Genomic DNA, 8,663 nt, shown 5'->3' on the forward strand with positions numbered 1-8,663 from the left:
ATCACTTTACGGTTCTCCTCCATCACTCCGTCCCTCCTCAGATCTTCTCTCGCATCTGCCATAATTACGAAACCAAAAAGTTGAACCAGATTCAAATTTCAAATTCAAAATTACAAAATACATTGTAAGTATTGCAAATCATCTTCAGAATTCAAATTAGTTTTTGAAACTGATTAATCTTCATGAATTCATCATACTTTTTAAGTTTTAATTCAATCAACCCATATATTTTAATCACACTTGCATGAAGTTATAGAATAAATTTGTTTATGGATACTGTTAAATGCAGGACATATAGTCATTCAACAGTTTTGTCATGAGGACAAACATGCTGAAGTTTTTGGTTTGTTTGCTAGAACATGATACTAAACAAGCTGAGTTTTTACATAATTTGCTAAACCTTCACACCAAAACGCTGAAGTCTTTGTCTTGCAGTATAAACAAGCTGAAGTTTTTAGTTCATTTGCTAACACTTCAGCACTAAAATATGTTGAAGTTTTGTCCTCGATTCAATAGTTTTGTCATGAGTTTTTTCCGAAATTTCAGCAGAAGATGCTGAAGTTGTTTAGTTCATTTGTAAAAACTTTAGGACAAACCTGCTGAAGTTTTTCTCCCGCACTATATAATTTTCTAGTGAATTTAACTAGCTGAGTTTTTACATAATTTGCTAAACCTTCACACCAAAACGCTGAAGTCATTGTCTTGTAGTATAAACAAGCTGAATTTTTTAGTTCATTTGCTAATAATTCAGCACTAAAATATGCGGAAGTTTTGTCCTGGATTCAATAGTTTTGTCATGAGCTTTTTCTGAAACTTCAGCAGAAGATGCTGGAGTTGTTTAGTTCATTTATAAAAATTTCAGGACAAACCTGCTGAAATTTTCCTCCTGCACTATGTAATTTTCTCCTGCATGCTGAAGTTAAATTTAATTCATGCTTAAGTTTTGTCCTGCATTAAACAGCTTTTTCATGAGCTTTGTTTTTCGAAAACTTCAGTATAAACAAGCTGAAGTATTCTAGTACATTTGCTAAAATTTCAGCTTAAACGTGCTTAAATTTTTCTCCTGCAGTGTGTAATTTTCTAATAAATCTTTTATGAACTTCACACTTAAATTCTTTTGTTCAGTTTCCTAATACTTGACACTAAACATGCTTCTGCAGGATGAGTTCGATTTACCTTGTTATTACTTTCAATAGGAGGTGGACTTTTGATTTCAAATACTTGGATCATGATACAAAACTTGTTCTGCTTAATAAACAAGTATCATTCAATATTTTCCAAAAGAAAATTAGCGAAGTTACAGATATTGATTCAATCAAATATTCACTAAAGATATGGTTTGATATCAAACTAAATACAAGCAGAGGGAGGCTTGTAACTTCAGATAAAGAACTCAGAACCTGTATACATTTGCTAACAACTGATTCAGCCTACAAGAATTGCCATTTTATCATCGAAAAAATACAACTCATTTCCGACAGTATAGCTGCTTCAGAATCTGCAACATTCAAACCATCTCTTGGATATACAATAGATTCAGAATAATTTGCTGATTATCAACATGAACTAGAACATCCAATAATGGAAGTAGATAACCAAGATGAAGAAGGACAGCTAATAATGTAAATAGACAACCAACACACGATCCAACAAAGTTTTTGTTACCTTCTGCAATGACAAGCAACAACGAAGATGAAGAAAACAAGGAATCATACCGATAACATCAGATACAATTGAAGAAATTGCTGAAACTTCTACTGCTTCTAAGAAATCAAGAAAAAGAGTGAGGAGAAAGTTGAAAGAATCTCCACCATGTAAAATACTTAGGCACGATGCATTGCATGAGGAAGTAAGAGTAGGATCAATTTTTGACAACAAGAAGAACATGACTAAATTTTCTGCAGCTTAGAGATAAACCAAAAAGTTGAATTCACTGATGTTAGATCATGTTTAAAGAGATACGAGCTGAAATGTATCGTGAGGAAATGTGGTTGGAATGTACGTGCTACCAGAATAAAAAATTCCTCACTTTTCAAGGTGATAAAATATCATAACAACCATGAATGCTCGGTTGATGCAAGAAAATCAGATCAGAAGCATGCTACATCAAATTTTATAAGTGAACAAATTTTAGAACATGTTCGAGATAAAAAGATTGAGGTTACACCAACCTTTATAGAAAGTGAAATGAAAAAGAAATTTGGAATTGACATTGGATATCACAAGGTATGGCGTGCTATTCAAAAAGCTATTGCTTCCATAAGGGGAACACCGGAAGAGAACTACCAGATTCTTCCTTCATACCTACACATGATGGTGCATAGAAATTCAGGGACGTACACTAGCATAAAAAGAGATGAGCAAAATCGGTAAGCAAAACAATACTAACCATCAGCCTGAAGTTTCAAATGTTCCTATTTGAAAAACTTCACAACTTATGATTTGTTTTTTATTTTTTTTTTGTGTTTCACTGTACATATTTGCTTACATGTTCTTTGCTCCTGCGGCATCAATAGTTGGTTGGTGCTATTGTAGCCCGTGATTACAGTAGATGCAACGTTTTTAAAGTTAAAATATCGTGGCGTTCTATTTGTTGCTGTATTAAAGGATGCAAACAATCAAATCTTTCCTCTATATTTTGGTGTAGCAGATTCAGAAAACAATGATGCATACATTTGGTTCTTCGGGGAAATGAGAAAAGCAATTCAAGTCCATCGTAAGCTGGTTTTCTTATAAGATAGAAATCAATCGATCGCAAATGGGATTAGAAAAGTTTATCCTGAAGCTCACCATGGTATCTGCCTCTATCACTTTGAGAATAATTTAAAGCAAAGACATGCAAAAGCCACTGTAATAAATCTTTTTCAAAGCACTGCAAGGTCATACAAACGTGAAGATTTTAATCAGTTAATGTTCCAAATCAAAAGTGTTTACAAGAAAACATACAATTACATAATGGAAGAGCCGCCAGACAGATGGGCTCGATCGTGGTTCCCACAGCGACGTTATGATATGCTGACAACCAACATGATAGAATCAATGAATTCCGTGTTACTAAAAGCGAGAGAGATGCCTATTTTAAGAATGTTAGATTTCATCCAAGAAAAGTTGGGAGAGTAGTTTTACGAACTTAGAAAAAAAGCACATGAAACTTTTCACAAAGTATCAATATGGGCAGAAGAAGAGATGAACAAGAAGATGGACTTGGCTTGCAAAATGTTTGTGAGTATATTTATTAACTTTAGTATTTACTTCAACGTGTTTTCTCTGAAGTAATTAACTAATGCATAATCACTTTAGCTTTTTATATCTGCTGCAGTGATTTACTGGTTACATATAAAAAAACTTCATTCTTTTTTTTTTTTGAAGCAATAATACACTAATATAGTTTTTTTACTTTTTTATTCCTTCTTAGGTGTTCAACCTTGATTCAATGTTGTTTAGAATAAATAGTGAAGGAATGGAATTCATTGTGGACTTAAAGAAGAGAACTTGTGACTGCTTGGAATTTCAACTTGATGAATTGCCCTGTCCACACGCAATTGCTGCTATTAATAAGAGATATTTGCAGAAATCTGATTACTGCTCAAAATGGTATTCAAGGGAAACATGATTCAAAACATATGAAGGACATGTGAATACTATGGCAGATCAAAATGCATGGGATATTCCACAAAATGTAGAATCTGAAATCACAAAACCTCCCAATGTAGAGATTTTACAAGGAAGAAGACAAAAGAAGAGGCATATCCCTGCGACTGAGTCAGTACCATTGAAGTCTACCAAATGCAGTCTCTGTAAACAAATTGGGCATAACAGAACAACTTGCTTGTCTTCTCCAGCACCTCATCCATATTCCAAGAAACACACTGAAAAGTACTCCAACGTTCAATAATCCTTGGTTTGAATTTACACTTTCATTATTGAATGATATATGTGAAATGTGATTATTTTCGTAGAAATAAAAAAAATAAGCTCTTGGATTGAAAAATACTCATTTATATATTGCTTGAAGTACAAACCACTCATTTTTGTTGCGCGGCTTACATGTTTGGTTGCATTTTTAAAAAGTACACAATGACTTCAGCGAGAAAAAACTGTAAGTGAAATACATATCTTTAACACACACACACACACACACAAAAAAAAAAAATATGTATAACAAAACTTCAGCATATTTAGACTGAAGATTTAGAAAATAAACTAAATAACTTCAGCATATTCTCTCTGAAGTTTGGAAAAAATCATTACAAAAATTGCAGAATGCTGGACAAAACTTAAGCATGTTTTGTGTGAAGTTTTATGAAATGAACAAAAAAAATTTCGCATATATAAGTCTGCCTCTTAAAAGATTGCTTATTAACGAGAAAATATATGCAAAAAAATTACAGCCTATAAAGTGTGACTATCAAAAGCTATAAACTTCAGATAAAAAAGGTTCAAGTTTCTAACTTATATTTGCTAACTTCAGCTTATAAGGCATGAAGTTTTATGTTGACATACTATGTTATTACATTAAAATCATAATACAACCTTCAAAATTTAAAAAAATTATACAAAAAAACGTAACAAGATTTTCATTTATATAACAACATAAACATTAACAAAACACGACCATCATCAAAACATTGACAAAACAAAAGGAAGAGCTATAAAAAACATTAACAAAAAACACAAAAGAAAAACATAAAAAAAGGATTACAAAAACTAAGCATCATCACCATCATCAAAATACTAATCTTCAATTTCTCGATATATCTCATCATTATCCGAATCGGAGATAACTATAGGATACTCGGGCAGAAGACGACAAAGTCCAATGAGATCACACTTTAACTTGTTGAATTCATCACGCAACTGACTTTGTTCAATTATTACTCTGTCCATAAGATAAGGAAGACTCTTTAAGTTATTTTGTAGCTTGGCATAGTCGTCCCAAATGGGAAACTTAAAACAATCAAACTATTGGACAACCTTGTCAAACGAGGTTGAATAACCTTCACAACTGCGTTCGAGGTTCAACCTGTTCTGAAATGATTCATCGGCAAAAAAACTGTGGTCCGATTCTTTCCCAATCAACCTTTATTTGATCCCACGCCTGTATAAGATTAGCCATTGGTACGTTACTATTCCAATTAGACTTTAAACTCTCCCACTTCTGCATAAGTTCATCCATTGTAACCTTCCTACTTCCGTTAGCATCAGACATTATTTCTTTTAAAAAGCTAAAAGGCTAAGGATGAATATAAATTTAAAGAAATATGATAGAAGTCTATGGATGACTATGAAATTTTCAAGTGAAGAGATTGTGGATATAGCCAAAGAGTGCACCTAATCAATTTAATATCTATAAATGCAAAAGTAACTTTTCAGGTCTATTTACTGTTTTACGTTCAGAGAAATTGAATATAACAAGATAAGTAGGTGGTAAAGAAAACAAGTAGGTGGTAAATGGAAAAAGAAATGTAACTTCAGCCTAATAAGTCCACAGTTTTTCTATAGTAAGAAAATAACTTCAGCCTGAAAAGTTTTCATTTATTATTTGTAAATTCAAAAGTAACTTTTCAGCTCATTTACTATATGGTCAGACAAATTTAAATATAAGATGAAGTAGGTAATAAAAGACAAAAAATAGCTAGTAAATGCAAATAAGATAAGTATCAAGTTAAAAAAAATACCAAAATATGCTGAAGTTTTGGTTAGCAATGAGTTTCCCATAAAAACTTCAGTCTACAGATGCTGAAGTTATTTAGTTCATGTGCTAAAACTTTAGACTGAACACGCTGAAGTTAAAACTTCATGCTAATATGCTAATATTTATTTTATGTGCTAATATGCTGAAGTTATTTAGTTCATATGCTAAAACTTTAGTCTACAGATACTGAAGATTTTTAGTTCATGTGCTAAAACTTCAGACTGAACATGCTGAAGTTTTTTTGTTCATTTTCTAACACTTCTCACTAAACATGCAGAAGTTAAAACTTCATGCTAATATGCTAATATTTAGTTCATGTGCTAATATTGTCATGACCCAAAATCTCACTCGTCGTAATGGTGCCTATCTCAATACTAGACAAATCGAAAATCTCAATAAACCATAATTTCTCTTAAGTTTGAAAATATAATATTTCAATAAAATCCACAAATCATACAATTACCGATACAACCACTCCCAAAATCTAGTGTCACTGAGTACATGAGCATCTAATCTGAATACAAGTCTGGAATATACGGTCTATAATAGTCTGAAACCAAATACAATAAACAAGGAGATAGGGAAGAAGAGACAAGGTCTGCGAAACACGACAGCTACCTCTGAATCTCCAAAAAAGTCAACTGTGCGAGAGAATCAACACCCGCTATGACCGAGAACACTTGGATCTGTACACGAAGTGCATGGTATAGTATGAGTACAACCAACTAAGTAAGTAACAATAATAAATAAAGAACTGAAGATAGTGACGAGCTACACAACTACAGTCTATACTAAGTAGTTCCAGCAAAGAATAGACATGCTTTCAAATCTGGCAGTTTAATGTCAAATCAACTTTTATACAGTTCATGTTCATGTAATCCGTATATAAAATCTTTCATAGATTTCACAACAATGACAGATAGCAACTAGGAGCAACAACAAATGAAAATCAAGTACAACCTCTCAGGACAACAATCACTCACTGGGCTCCCAGCCCTCATCACTCGTTGGGCTCCCAGCCCTCATCACTCACACTGAATGGGTACCCGCACTCACTGGGGGTGTACAGACTCCGGAGTGGCTCTAACAACCCAAGCGCTATAATCTGCACGGACAACTCATATACCATAATATAAATATCTGGATCCGCACGGCCAACTCACGTTATATAGTATAATATAAGGATCCGCACGGCCAACTCACATGCTGCACGACCAACTCACGTGCTATAGTATAATATAAGGATCTGAACGACCAACTCACATGCTGCACGGATAACTCACGTGCTATAGTATCAATATCTCACAATCAGGCCCTCGACCTCACTCAGTCATAAATCTCTCCAGTCTCTCGGGCTCTCAATAATCATGAAATCAGCCCAAACAACAATGATATGATGTATCAATAATAATAACAGAGACTAAGATAAAATGTGCAAGTAAAAACTGAGACTGAGTACATATAGCATTTAGCAGGCAATTCAACAAGTACGCGACTTCTGTGGGTCCCAACAGTACTATCACATAGCCTAAGCATGATTTCTAATATGATTTACCGTCAAATTTTATCAACACATAGAGCATATAGCTAACAATAAATTATTCAACTTTACCGTTTCTCGGGACAGACCAAGTCACAATCCCCTCGGTGCACGCCCACACGCCCGTCACCTAGCATGTGCGTCACCTCCAAAATAATCACATGATACAAAATTCGGGGTTTCATACCCTCAGGACCAGATTTATAACTGTTACTTATCTCAAACCGTGTAATTCTTTCTTCCGCTATGCCCTTGCCATGAGAATTGATCTCCGAAAGCCTCGTATCTAGCCACAATTAATTCGATTCAGTAAATAACAATTTTTGTAATTAATTCCATAAGGAGATACTAATTTTCCAATAAAATCCGAAATTAACTCAAAAATCGCCCGTGAGGCCCACATATCGGAACCCGATAAAAGTTATAAAATATGAACACCCATCCAACCGCGAGTCCAACCATATAAATTTTATCAAATTCCGACATCAACTCGACCCTCGAATCTTCAATTAAAGTCTTTGAAGATTTCTACCATTTTCAACCCAATCTTTACCCATTTCAATTCAACAATCTTTCCATAAACCTTATTGATATGCATAAATAATACTATTACACCCAAGAATCATACTCTTAATCACCCATCTTTACCCAAACTCAAAATTGAAGACTAGGGGTTAGAACCTTACCTCTTGGGTGAAGATCTTGTGATATTTCCTTGTTGGATTTCAAAGCTTGAACAAGATCTTGATGAACAAAGCACTTGAGCTTCTTTCTCTCTCTAGAACACTCTTCCTTCTCTCTAAAAATGTCATATTTTTGCTCCAAAATGAGTCCCAAAGCCTATTTATCGAAATGGGATCGAATTATGAAAATAGAAAAATTAACCCTCCGAAAGAAGGTTTGCGGTAGCATAATGGACCGCAGAATGAGTATGCGGGCCACAAAGTTGATCGCAAAATTGGTGCCCAGAACTGGGCTCTTCTGGTCCATTCTGCGACCAGTTTGCGATCGCAGAAGCAGTTTTGCTACTGCATAAATATTTTGCGATCGCATAATTGTTCGCAGAATTGTATTTTTCTAGCCTTTGGTAATTTGATCATAACTTCTTGTAGGAATGTCCAATTGATGAACGATTTGAAGAGTTAGAAACTAGACTCAACATTTGATAGGTAATACACCATATAACATTTCGTATCATGAGAGTTATGCTCATTTGAAGTTGGGTCTTGTGCGAACTCACTTGAACTTTAGTCTATTACGAAATTTCCAACTTCCACATTCGATGCCGAAACCTATCGAATCAAGTCCGATTGACCTCAAATTTTGCATGCAAGTCATAAATAATATAATGAACCTATTCCAATTTCCGGAATCGGATTTCGACCCCGATATCAAAAAGTCAACCCCCCGGTCAAACTTTCAAAAAAT

This window comes from Nicotiana tomentosiformis, chromosome 1, assembly GCF_000390325.3.
Source record: "Nicotiana tomentosiformis chromosome 1, ASM39032v3, whole genome shotgun sequence".
NCBI classification, from domain to species: Eukaryota; Viridiplantae; Streptophyta; class Magnoliopsida; order Solanales; family Solanaceae; genus Nicotiana; species Nicotiana tomentosiformis.